Genomic DNA, 14108 nt, shown 5'->3' on the forward strand with positions numbered 1-14108 from the left:
CTTCCTAACCCAGGATGTAAATCATAAAGGGCCGGCCTTGGTGCCGTAGACCCTATCGATATAGTGAGGATAACTCACCTCGCAGATGTCGATAGAAATGCAAACTCCAACTATCGGATCACTTGACACCGGCTCCACCACCTATAACCATAGAACAATATACTCATAAGTTCTTACCCTTATGAGACACCCCATAACCTCTTACAACTTCCTGATCAAGGTCAGAGTCCTCAGTCAAGGTCAACAGTCCATGTTGACCTCTACTTGCCGAGTGCACTCGGCCACTCGCCGAGTTCATGGAGCACATTCCAACTCGCCGAGCCACCGGAGTGACTCGTCGAGTTCCTTCGAATCTCGATTGATCCTTAAGAGCCACCCGTCGAGTTTCCCCCTGCAACTCGACGGGTACACAGGCAAGTCTATCCAAGAGAAAAGTCATCCGACTCGTCGAGTTGTTCTTCAACTCGTCGAGTTTTATGGCGATCTTCATCAGACTCGCCGAGTTGTTCATCCAACTCGCCGAGCTCAATGACCATCTTCATGGGACTCGCCGAGTCACGCTTGCGACTCGCCGAGTCCATTCAGTCCTCTTTCCATACAGATTTGTTTTGAGCCATGCAACAGCTCCAAATCACAGACCCAAGCTTCTAGGGCATACTTATCACGTAAAGTTGCAAAATTTACATACATGCATGGCTATATGGGCTCCAAAAGTCTATTTTAAGTTCTTAATGGAGCTTCTAGTCTACGAGGGACTTCATCTACAACCAATACATCAACTTTATGACTCTAGCGCTGAAGGAGGGTCCAGATCTAAAGTTACAACTTCAGATCTAGCCTATAGCTCAACATTCCAACTTGAAAATCCATAAAAAAAAACCTAGAACTCAACAAGAGGAAAGAAAATGAAGTAAGAATGGCACTTTGATACCTTCAAAAGATGCTAATTGAGGCAAAACTCGTTTCCCCCTCCTTTCTTGCTTCAGTTTCCTTTGCACTCTTAACTCCCTTCCTCCAAAATCCTCTCTTCCAAGCTTCAAAACCACTCCAAGGCACACACACACAAATTAGGGTTTATAAGGGCTCTCAAAGACTGCAAGGAAGCCCAAAGGAGGCTGAGGATCCTTTAAATAGGGCGCAAACCCTGGGATTTAGGGTTTCATCTGCCAGCTCCTACTCGTCGAGTCCCAATAGTGGACTCACCAAGTAGGTCACTAAACATGCGTTCTCACCTCGCTGCTACTCGATGAGTAGGTCGACCAACTCGTCGAGTAGAGCTTTATCCAGAAATTCTTAATAAAGAAATACCTGAGGATCGGGGCGTTACAATTCTCCCCCACTTGAACTAGACTTCGTCCTCGAAGTCCGCTAAAAAAAAAACAATGCCAGGTAATGTTCGCGCATTTTCGCCTACGGCTCCCACGTCCACTCGGATCCCCTCCGATACTCCCACTGCACCTTTACTAAAGGTATTTCCTTGTTCCGCAGAATCTTCTTCTTCTTTTCCAAGATAGCTACAGGCCTCTCCACATAGTTCAGGCGCTCATTGACCTGAATGTCATCCAACGATACCACTGCCTCCTGGTCCATGACGCACTTTCGCAATTGCGATACATGAAATGTGTTGTGGATCCGGCTAAGTTCCTCCGGAAGCTCTAGCCTATAAGCCACCTTGCCAACCCTGGCAACAATCCTGAATGGCCCAATGAATCCGGGACCCAATTTTCCCCTCTTCCTGAAACGGATCACACCCTTACAGGGTGAGACCTTCAGGAGAACCATGTCACCCACCTGGAATTCCAACTCAGATCGGCGTCGGTCGGCATAACTCTTTTGTCGACTCTGAGCGGTCTGCTGCCGCTGTCTAATCTGTTGTATCATCTCGGTAGTTTGAAGAACTACCTCCGTCCGACCCATTACCCTGTGCCCAACCTCGCCCCAACAGACTGGGGTCCTACACTTCCACCCATACAACATCTTGAAAGGCGGGGCACCAATACTGAAATGATAGCTGTTGTTGTAGGCGAATTCCACAAGCGGTAGGTCGGAATCCCAACTCCCACCGAAATCAATGACGCACTCCCTCAACATATCTTCGAGGGTCTGAATGGTCCGCTCACTCTGCCCATCAGTCTGCGGATGGAACGCTGTACTGAAATGCAGTCTCGTACCTAGTTCCTCGTGGAACTTCTGCCAAAAATGAGAAGTAAATCGGACATCCCGATCGGAAACTATGGAAATTGGAACCCCATGGCGAGAGACAATGTCACAGACGTATAGGTCGGCCAACTTCTCCGCCGACGAACTTTCCCGAATAGCTAGGAAATGGGCACTCTTGGTCAATCGATCCACGATGACCCATATAGCGTCGAATCCCTTTGCCGTCTTCGGCAACTTTGTGACGAAATCCATTGTAATTTGTTCCCATTTCCACATGGGTATCTCCAGGGGCTGCAACTTACCATGCGGCCTCTGGTGCTCGGCCTTGACCATTTTGCAGGTCAAGCACCTCTCAACGTACCAAGCGATATCTCGCTTCATACCAGGCCACCAATAACTCAAATTCAAATCTCGGTACTTCTTGGTAGCCCCTGGGTGAATAGAAAAACGAGACTTATGAGCCTCCTCCATCACTGTCTGTCTAACTCCTCCGGTCATCGGAACCCAAACCCGACCACATCGGGTCAGTAGCCCGCAGCTATCCTGAACAAACCGGACGCTTTCACCTTTAATCCTTTCCAATTTCCTGTTCTCCGGTTTCATACCCTCGATCTGAGCATCTCTGACCAAACCCACCAGCGGGGAATCCACCGCTATCCTCATACATCTGGCTGGGGTAGAAGACCCATCTGACTTGCGGCTCAGGGCGTCCGCGACCACATTCGCTTTACCAGGATGGTAAAGGATCTCACAATCATAGTCCTTGACTACATCCAGCCACCTACGCTGCCTCATATTCAGGTTCGGCTCATCCATAATGTGCCTCAAACTCTTGTGATCCGTGTATATGATATAACGGACCCCGTACAGATAGTGCCTCCAAATCTTGAGAGCAAAGACCACCGCTCCCAACTCAAGATTGTGTGTGGGGTATCTCGTCTCATGCGGCTTCAACTGTTGTGATGCATAAGCTATCACCCGCCCCCTCTGCATGAGGACTGCTCCTAAGCCTGCGATGAACGCATCATAATATACCATGAAATCCTCCACTCCCTCGGGGAGTGTCAACACTGGTGCCTCGCATAACCGCTACCGGAGGGTCTCAAACGCCCTCTGCTACTCCGGGCCCCACCGGAAGTCCACTCCCTTTCTCGTTAGACGAGTGAGGGGTACAAAAACCTTGGAGAAATCACGAATGAATCTCCGATAATACCCTGCTAAGCCCAGAAAACTCCTGATGTCTGAGGGAGATCTCGGAGCCTCCCACTGCATAACCGCCTCCACCTTGGCCGGATCGACCAAAATCCCATCCTGGTTAACGAGATGTCCAAGGAACTGAACCTCCTGCAACCAGAACTCACACTTAGAGAACTTGGCATAAAGTCGTTGTCGTCGTAGCACCTCCAACAGCTCCTTGAGATGCTCCTCATGTTGGTCTCGGGTCTTGGAATACACCAAGATATCATCTAAAACACAATGACCGAGCGATCGAGCATAGGTCTGCAGACTCGGTTCATCATATCCATGAACACTGTTGGCGCGTTGGTGAGTCCAAAAGGCATCACCACGAACTCGTAATGACCATAACAAGTCCGGAACGCGGTCTTCTCCATATCTTCCTCCCTCACCCTGACCTGGTGGTAACCTGATCTCAAATCAATCTTGGAAAACCAAGATGCACCCTGCAGCTGGTCGAAGAGATCATCTATCATCGGGAGCGGATAACGGTTCTTTACCGTTAACTTATTCAACTCCCTATAGTCAATGCACATCCTGTGCGAACCATCCTTCTTCCTGACGAAGAGGATCGATGCTCCCCAGGGTGAGCTACTCGGACGAATAAACTGCTTACCCAGCAGTTCCTGCAACTGAGATGGCAACTCCTGCATCTCTGGCGGTGCCAAACAGTACGGCGCCTTGGCGATAGGGGCCGCACCTGGCACTAGATCAATCCTAAACTCAACCTGCCTCACCGGAGGCACTCCGGGTAACTCCTCCGGAAATACATCAGCAAACTCTCTAATCACAGGGATCTCTGAAACTAAGAGCTGCTCTCTAACCCGCATATCTACCACATATGCCAAATAGCCGGCACACCCATGCTGAATATACTATCGAGCCCTGGCCGCCGAACAGAACCCTGATCTCGACCTGGTGCCCTCACCATATACCACCAGTTCTCCCCCACTTGGGGTTCGAACCACCACCCACTGACCCTCACAGTCGATCATGGCGCCAAAACGGCTAAGCCAATCCATTCCCACAATCACGCATACATCCCCCATGGGGATAGGAATCAAATCTATCGGGAAAGACACTCCAAAAATCTCCAACTTGCATCCCCGGTAGACCGAAGAAGCAGAAACCTCGTGCTCGTTGGCGATCGAAACTCGCAACGGGCACTCAAGATCATCTATCAGCACACTGAACCCTCTAGAGAAGGTCTGAGATACGAACGACCGACTCGCCCCCGAGTCAAATAAAACCAAAGCAGGCAAAGAATTCACTAAAAACATACCTGATCATAGGTACAACCAATAAGCATAACACAACTACAATAACTGAGATAGAGAATAGAAACATATCAGCAACCACATCCGGTGCTGCCTTGGCCTCCTCGGTCGTGAGCTGGAAGGCGCGACCCTGAGCCTTCAAAGGCTCCATCTTGATTGGCCTCCCATCCCCAATCCTCACAGTAGCTGGCGCGGAACCCTGCGCCGGCTTGGCGGCGAGCTGCGGACAGTTGGTCTTTACATGACCAACCTGATGACAATGGAAAAAAATCCTCATATATGCTGGAGGGGTGGACTGGCGACAGTCCCTGGCATAGTGCCCCTCCTTGCTACACTTGTGGCACCCTCCTCCTGCTCGACAAACCCCTGAATGAGCCTTGCCACACTTTCCACAAGTGCGGCTCTGATGAACCCCGGACCATGTATCAGCGGTTTTAGACCGCTTAGGTGCCGGCTGAGACTGTGTCGGTCCTGACGCTGCTCCTTCAGCTGCAGTTCTATCTCCAACTCACACTGCCGCGCGGCTTCCTGTAGGTCCAGGAGGGTATCACATCACTGAGTAGACACAAACTGTCGAATATCCGTCTTGAGCATACTCAGATAACGAGTCATCTAAGACTGCTCAAAAGTAAACTCTGGGAAAAACATAGCCCTCTCTGTGAACATACGGGTAATCTCCATCACAGACTCCCCATCCTGTCTCAAGGTCAAAAACTCCTGAGCAAGCCGCTCCCGTTCCACGCGCGGAACATAGCGGGTGCAAAACATATCCCAGAACTGCTCCCAGGTAACAGCAGCCCTCTGATCATCAGTATACAACCCAGTCGTCAGCCTCCACCAGTCCTTCGCCCCAAGCCTCAGCAGGTTCAGGGCACACCTGACCTTCTGTTCAGCAGGACATGAACACGTGAAGAAACATCCCTCCACGTCAGATAACCACCTCATAGCCCGAATAGCATCCTGTGTACCATTAAATGTCGGGGGCTTCGTATTGTCGAAGTCCCGGTACTGGAAAGCCCTGCCGGCTCCTCCTCCTCCAATCCCTGCAACAGTTACAACCGAAGTGGCAGTAGTGGTAGCAGTCTTTGCTAGAGTGGCATACCGCTCATCAAAGTACTCGATCATCGCAGTCTTAATCGACCCAAACATCTCTGGCAGCTGCGCTCGGAACGCAGCAGCAATCTTATCGTGCATGATCTCCCGAATCCGGGCATCCAACTCCTCATTCACGATCTAAACCACGGGCTCAGGTGCTATCGGCACCTCCAATCCTCCGTCTCCTGACCCTGATCCTGATCCGGACCCTGCAGCAACATGTCTCGTCACCACCATACTGCAAACAAACTCAATGTCTTAGACAGATCATATAATGATGGAAGACCAATTACCCTCAAACCCTTGTGGTTGTAACTTCCTTGATACGCGTATGGGTCCTGTGCTTTCAGTAGTATGGGCCGCTACTACCTTCCACACCTACCTATATTTGTGTCAAGTATCACCACAACGCCCTAAATTGTATTTAACATAATCTGCGCTCAACCCTCACTAACAGGGAACATCGCCTAACTAGTAACTGATCCTGCAGTTCCACACCACTCACATATCCATGAAACTTCCATCACCCCCTGCAGCGCTGGTGTACACTGGCTGCACATAGTGTTGGACCCGATAGACTTTCGAATATCTGATCCTACACTAAGGTCGAATCGGACATTCTCAGGCTATAAGATCTTGACTATCCACAGTCGTGGTGCATACACTAAACATCTACAGTTATGATGTCAATCCCATATACAAGAAACCCTAGGCTAATAGGTAACATACAATCAAGCCAATGTATCATGTGATTCCTGAAAATACCTAGCCTAGCATTAGCATGCTGTTCTAATCATATCAGAATATCAAATAACTGTATGGTATTTTGGGGCTTATTTACAGGCTCCGGCTGATCGTACCTTCTGCATCCTCCATCCTTTATTTTGAAAACCATTTTTAAAACTTATTTCCCAAAAATCTCCTTGGTTTGAGATTGGATACACACGAGTGTTCCTCCAATTCGCTCAAACCAAGGCTCTGATACCAACTTGTAACACCCATAAAATTTACGCCAAATTTAAACTTTTAATACTAACAAAAGAGTCAAATAGTAATTAATTTTACAAAAAATTTCCAATTCATTTATCATCAGAGTGTCCCAAAATAGATCATGAGGATGAGGAGCAGTACGGTCACGTCTTTGCCTTCCCTCGCTCTCCTGAAGTACCTGAAACAATAAACTGAAAACTGTAAGCCCGAGGGCTTAGTGAGCTACCCCTAAAATACCAATAACACACTGGCAGAGTCATAGCCATAACGATCACTCAAACAACATACATACTGGGCCATCGGCCGGACTGGTCCGCCCTACTGGGCCTACAGTCTATCTGAATCTATCCCGAGCCTTCGGCATGAATGGTCCGCCGAGTGGGCCTACAGTCTCCCCGGACCGCTCAGAGGGTGTGGTGGCCTTCAGCACAAAGCAGGACCGCCTTAACCCAACCAACAAGCAACTAACCATGTGCGGATACTATCATATACTAGCATGTACACATAGCAAACATATCTATCTCATTGACCATCAATCATAGAGTTTCACTCATAGCTAGAGTATCGATGTAACAACGTAAATTTGCAAAACAAAATTTTCATTTCTTAAAAACATGTTTTCACCCAAAACAAGTCATAAAGATCCAATGTATCATATCATAATACAAATCATATAAATCCCAAGATCATAAATCCTCCATCAGTGTGTACAAATCACACCGGCGCCTTCCCACGGTCCTCGCTAGTACCTGAAACACATAACACAACAACTGTAAGCATAAATGCTTAGTGAGTTCCCCAAAATACTACTTACACACATACGCCTTTCCAGGCCATGACCTTCCGGTCCATGTGTCTCAGGGGACTCCCGTCCCAACCCGGTAAACCTTCCGGTCTTACCCGCGTCGACCTTCCGGTCCACATCACAATGCCTTCCGGCCCATAACATAAATGCCTTCCGGCCCATAACATAATGCCTTCCGGCCCATATCAAGCATAACATACATAGCACATACAAACTGTTAACTTATCATATTCAATGCATACAACTCATAACATATCCGACCTCTCGGTCACACATAAATACCCTTTCGGGTACAGTATAGTGAGAAGACTCACCTCGCAGTAAGCCTAGAATCTCACGTGCTCGCTATCTCCAAATCTCGAAACGAAAACCCAACCCCGCCTAATCATAACGAAATATCATTCTAATTAATATAGACTTTCAAGACTAGGCTACACCCTTATCATTATCCCACAGAGGGGTAAAAGACCATTTTACCCTTCCTTGACTCATGTTGACCAAACCCTAAAAGTCAACGAAAGTCAACTGACCACAGTACGCGGGGCATACCAGCTTCTGTACGCGGGGCGTACATCGATGAGTCACAATCGGGGGTCGCATCCCCTTACGCTGCGCGTATTGGGAGTTACGCCCAGCGTAAATCCCGGATTCAGCCATACCATATTTTTTTGTCTTAAATGGTTAAGACACTCTTTCAACTTCTAGATCTGGCTCTCAATAAGCCTCCTAATCCATAAAGTCGGAACCTTTAAGCCTTGGCATGGCTGTAAAGGCATCCTACACTCTCTAATACCTTCCTTTTCAACTTCAAAGATCTAGATCTCATGCATGGCTAAATATATACGTCCAAGATCACATTTTTATGAACATACAACTCAAATGGACCTGGAATATGGTAGATCTAAGCCAATGGAAACTACTTGCTCATAAAGTCTCCATCTTTGGGACCAAAACCCTAGAAATTGGTCCATGAAGCATACCATAAGAACTACAAGGCAAGATCTGAACTTTTTACCTTAGGAAGAAGCTCCAACCTTTGCTTTTCACGGATCTACTCTTGCACACCAACTTCTAGCCTCCACAATGGACTCCTCTTTCCTTTTTCTACCTTCAAATGACACCTCAAATCTTAGAACACTCACAAACAAGCTATGAACAATGGAACAACTCTCTTAGGGTTTCTTTCTAAAGGATGGTGGCTGAGGAACCAAGCCATCTCATTCCTTTTATAGCCAACAACTCAAATTAGGATTTTGGGTCTGGACCTGTTACGCCCAGCGTAACCTTAGGTACGCCCAACGTACCCGGGTGACAACGCGTTCAATTTAAGCGCATGAGTACGCACAGCGTACTCGCCCCAACACAAAAGGGCCAACATGACATATATGAAAAGATGAAGGGCTAAAAGGTTATACCTCAATTCCAGGCTATTACAATTCTCCCCCACTAGAACCAGACTTCGTCCCCGAAGTCTTATACCGAAAACAGTCCCGGATACTGCTCCCGCATCTCCGACTCGGGCTCCCATGTCAGCTCGGACCCCTTCCGATGCTGCCACTGTACTTGCACCAAGGGCACTTCCTTGTTCCTCAGAACCTTAACCTTTCGATCCCTAATCGCCACCGGTCTCTCAATATAGTTCAGGCCCACATCCACCTGAATATCCTCTAATGGTACCACTGCCGACTCGTCACACTTCCTCAACTGCGACACATGGAAGGTGTCGTGAATCTGACCCAGCTCCGCAGGTAGATCTAACCGGTAGGCTACCCTGCCTATCCTCGTGATTACCCTGAAAGGTCCAATATATCGAGGTCCCAACTTGCCCCTCTTCCTAAATCGAATCACTCCTTTCCAAGGAGAGACTTTTAAGAGTACTAGGTCACCAACCTAAAACTCAAGCTCGGACCGACGCCTGTTCACATAGCTCTTCTGGCGACTCTGAGCGGTCAACAATCTCTGTCTGACCTGATGTATCTGCTCTGTCGTCTGAAGCACAATCTCCGTACTACCCATTACCCGATGCCCCACCTCTCCCCAGCAGATGGGGGTCCGACACCTCCTCCCATACAACAGCTCAAAGGGTGGCATACCAATGCTCGAATGATGGCTGTTGATGTACGAAAACTCTGCCAAGGGTAAATAGGTGTCCCAACTCCCTCCAAAATCCAAAACACACGCTCGGAGCATATCTTCAAGCGTCTGAATCGTCTGCTCACTCTGCCCGTCCGTCTGTGGGTGGTATGCGGTACTGAAATGCAGCCTTGTACCCAACTCCACGTGAAACTTCTTCCAAAATCTGGAAGTAAATCGCACGTCTCAATCTGAAACAATCGACATCGGAACCCCATGCCGCGATACCACCTCCCTCACATACAACTCTGCCAACCTCTCAGCAGAAGAGCTCTCACTGATAGCAAGAAAATGAGCGCTCTTCGTCAACCTGTCCACAATCACCCAAATTGCGTCGACTCCTCTCGTAGTCCTTGGCAATTTGGTGATAAAATCCATGGTAATCTGTTCCCACTTCCACTCGGGAATCTCCAGCGGTTGCAACTTACCATGCGGACGCTGTTGCTCGGCCTTAACTTGGCGACAAGTTAGGCACCTATCGACGAACCATGCAACATCCCTCTTCATACAGGGCCACCAATACTCTTTCTTTAGGTCCAAATACATCTTAGTAGCCCCGGGATGGATCGAGAACTTCGATCGATGTGCCTCCTCCATCAAAATGGTACGCGTCCTGCCCACAAATGGTACCCAAATCCGACCCTGAAATGTCATAAGTCCCTGACTATCGGTAACGAACTCCGACACCTGCCCAACAACCCGCTCCCGCTTTCGGTTCTCTGGTCTCGCAGCCTCAGCCTGGGCCCCTCGGATGGTGTCCAATACTGGAGTCATCACCGTCAACCTCATACAAATGTCTCGGATCGGGGCGCTCTCTGACCTACGGCTCAACGCATCGGCTACGACATTGGCCTTGCTCGGATGGTATAGGATCTCGCAATCATAATCCTTCACCACATCCAACCATCTCCTCTGGCGCATATTCAGGTTTGGCTGATCCATCAAGTACTTCAGACTCTTGTGGTCCGTGTATACGGTACACCGAACCCCATATAGATAATGCCGCCAGATCTTGAGGGCAAACACCACAGCCCCCAACTCCAGATCGTGGGTGGGATATCTCGACTCATGAGGCTTCAGCTGCCTCGATGCATACGCGATAACGTTCCCCCTCTGCATAAGCACTGCCCCTAACCCAGATATAGATGCATCACAATATACCACAAAATCCTCTATCCCTTCCGGGAGTGCGAGCACTGGGGCCTCGCACAACTTCTGACGAAGGGTCTCAAATGAGGACTGCTGCTCCGGACCCCAAGAAAATGCAACACCCTTCCGGGTCATCTTGGTAAGTGGCACGACGATCTTGGAGAAATCCCTAATAAACCTCCGATAATAGCCGGCCAATCCCAGAAAGCTCTTGATCTCAGTGGGTGATCTCGGCACCTCCCATCTCATCACTGCCTCAATCTTGGTCGGGTCGACCAATATCCCTTTCTGGTTAACAAGGTGTCCTAAGAACTGGACCTCTCGTAACCAGAACTCACACGTCGACCAATATCCCTTTCTGGTTAACAAGGTGTCCTAAGAACTGGACCTCTCGTAACCAGAACTCACACTTGGAGAATTTGGCACACAGCCTCTCCGATCTCAGAACTCCAAGGATCTCCCTCAAATGCTCCTCATGCTGCTCTCTAGACCTCGAATATACCAAAATATCATCAATGAATACGATCACCGACCGATCCAGCATCGGCCAGCACACCCTATTCATGAGATCCATGAATGCAGCTGGGGCATTGGTGAGCCCAAAAGGCATCACCACAAACTCGTAATGTCCATAACGAGTTCTGAACGCAGTCTTCTGGATATCTTCATCCCGAACCCTCATCTGATGATAACCCGACCTCAAGTCTATCTTGGAGAACCAAGATGCCCCCTGCAACTGGTCAAACAGATCATCGATCCTAGGTAACGGATACCGGTTCTTGACCGTTAACTTGTTCAACTCCCGGTAATCGATACACATCCGGTGTGAACCATCTTTCTTCTTGACAAAAAGGATCGGTGCTCCCCAAGGCGAGCTACTCGGTCGAATAAACCCCTTCCCCAACAGCTCCTGAAACTGCGAGGATAACTCCTGCATCTCCGGCAGCACGAGGCGATAAGGCGCCTTGGCGATAGGTGCTGCTCCCGAAATCAAGTCAATACGGAACTCCACTTGTCTTTCCGGAGGCACGCCCGACAGTTCCTCGGGAAAAACATTCGGGAACTCATGCACTACCGGAACCTTGTCAACCGAACTTGGCCTCCCAATGGCCACTCGTGCGTCCATCACATAGGCTATGAATCCACTGCAACCCTGCTGCAAACTCTGCCTCCCCCTGGCAGCCGAACAAAACGCTGACCCACACCGGGTCCCCTCGCCATACACAGTAAGCACTCCCCCACTAGGGTCCCGCATAGTCACCAACTGTCTCTCGCAGTCAATGACCGCTCCAAACTTACTCAACCAGTCCATGCCCACGATGACACAGACATCTCCCATAGCGATAGGAACTAGGTCTATAGGAAAATCGACACCAAAAATCTCGAGCACACATCCTCGAATCACGTCGGTGGCATATACCGCTTTCTCATCAGCTATGGAAACCCTCAGAGGTCGACTCATCACCTCTCGATCAATACCAAGGTGCTGACTAAAAGCCAGAGATACAAAAGACCGACTCGCACCCGAGTCAAATAATACCAAGGCAGGTACAGAATTCACAAGAAAAGTACCCACGCATATCATAAAATAAGCACAACATCTCAGCATAAAAATAAATACATGAAAGAATACATACCAGCCACGACATCGGGCGCCGCGCGGACCTCCTCCGAAGTCAACTGAAAAGCTCTCCCACGAGCCCTCGGGGCCACGGCCTTCACTGGTCGAGTCTCAGCAGCCCTAGCAGCAGGCGCAGATCCCTGGAGAAGCTGAGGACACTCGGCCTTCCGATGGCTGGTCTGGTTGCAATGGAAGCAAACCATAAATCCCTTGGGGCAATCCCTAGCGATGTGCCCCTCCTTGCCACATTTGTAGCAAGCACCTGATCGACAGGCCCCCTCATGACCCTTGCCGCACTTTCCGCAAGTGCGACCCTTCTGACCTCCTGTCCTCGAATCAGCGGACTTGGTCCGCTTGGCTGCCGGCTGGGACTGAGCCGGCCGCCGATCCACCCGCTGAGACTCGGACTCCTCCCTGGCCTGGGTCTCCAACTCGATCTCCCTCTTCCAGGCATTTGCCTGGAGCTCAGCAAATGTCCGGTATGTCGAGTTCGATACGAACTCCCGAATGTCCCTCCTCAGTATACCCAAATATCGGCTCATCCGTGCCTGCTCAGTAGACACCTGCTCAGGGCAGAACATCGCCCTCTCATGAAACTTCCGGGTGACCATAACAACTGAATCATTACCCTGCTTGAGGGTCAAGAACTCCTGAACCAATCGTTCCCTCTCCACCGGGGGAACATACTCATCTCTGAACATGGTGGTGAATTTCTCCCAAGTCACCACTGAAATCTCTTCAAGAGTGAAGTTCGCCGTCACGAACTTCCACCAATCCTTTGCTCCCAGGCGGAGCTGGTTCAAAGCGAACCGCACCCTCAGATGCTCCGGACATGAACACGTGTAGAAGCATCCCTCAATGTCAGCAATCCATCGCATCGCAGTGATCGGGTCCTGCGTCCCATCAAACTCGGGTGGTTTCGTGTTGCTGAACTCCCAGAACAACAACGAGTCACCTCCCTGAGGTCTGGCAGCAGCCACAGCTGTCGTAGCTACAGCGGCCACAACCTCAGTCACCGCAGCGTACCGCTCATCAAAAGTCTCCAACAGCATGGTCTTGATAGACCCAAACATCTCTGGAATCTCGGCCCGGATTGCCGCAACCACCTCATCGTGGATCATCTGACGAAGCTCCTCGTCACTCACACTGCTCGTCTCAGGTCTGTGGCGTGTCCCAACCATGATTCCTCTGAAATACAACATAAAAATATCAGAGACCCAATCGAGCATACTCGCACTCGATAACACAACCCTACTCGACCTCCGATACCCAAAGGATTCTTACTTGGACTGCCGACTGATCCGGTGTCTTCAGTAGTACGGGCCCTATACTACTGACTACACCGCATCAGCGTTCACCCCAAGTCCTCCTCCTTGGACCCCGGATCACGAGTACTCTATTCTTGCTATGCACTGGTTACCTACTCGCTCTCAAAGCATCTCATAGCAGCAGATTTCCCCTAGACTAAGGCATCACAAATCAGGCCACTCTAGTCCTAATATGAATACCTAGTCTACTCTAGCATGCATAACATATCGCAACATATCTTATAACACATATTGTAAGGGTATTTTGGGGATTTTACCGTTCGGGCACTGGCTGACCGTACACACTGCTTCATCCTTGGTTATCACAAACTCCC

The sequence above is a fragment of the Lactuca serriola genome, chromosome 3, assembly GCF_051521515.1.
Source record: "Lactuca serriola cultivar US96UC23 chromosome 3, Lser_US96UC23_V15, whole genome shotgun sequence".
In the NCBI taxonomy this organism is placed as follows: domain Eukaryota; kingdom Viridiplantae; phylum Streptophyta; class Magnoliopsida; order Asterales; family Asteraceae; genus Lactuca; species Lactuca serriola.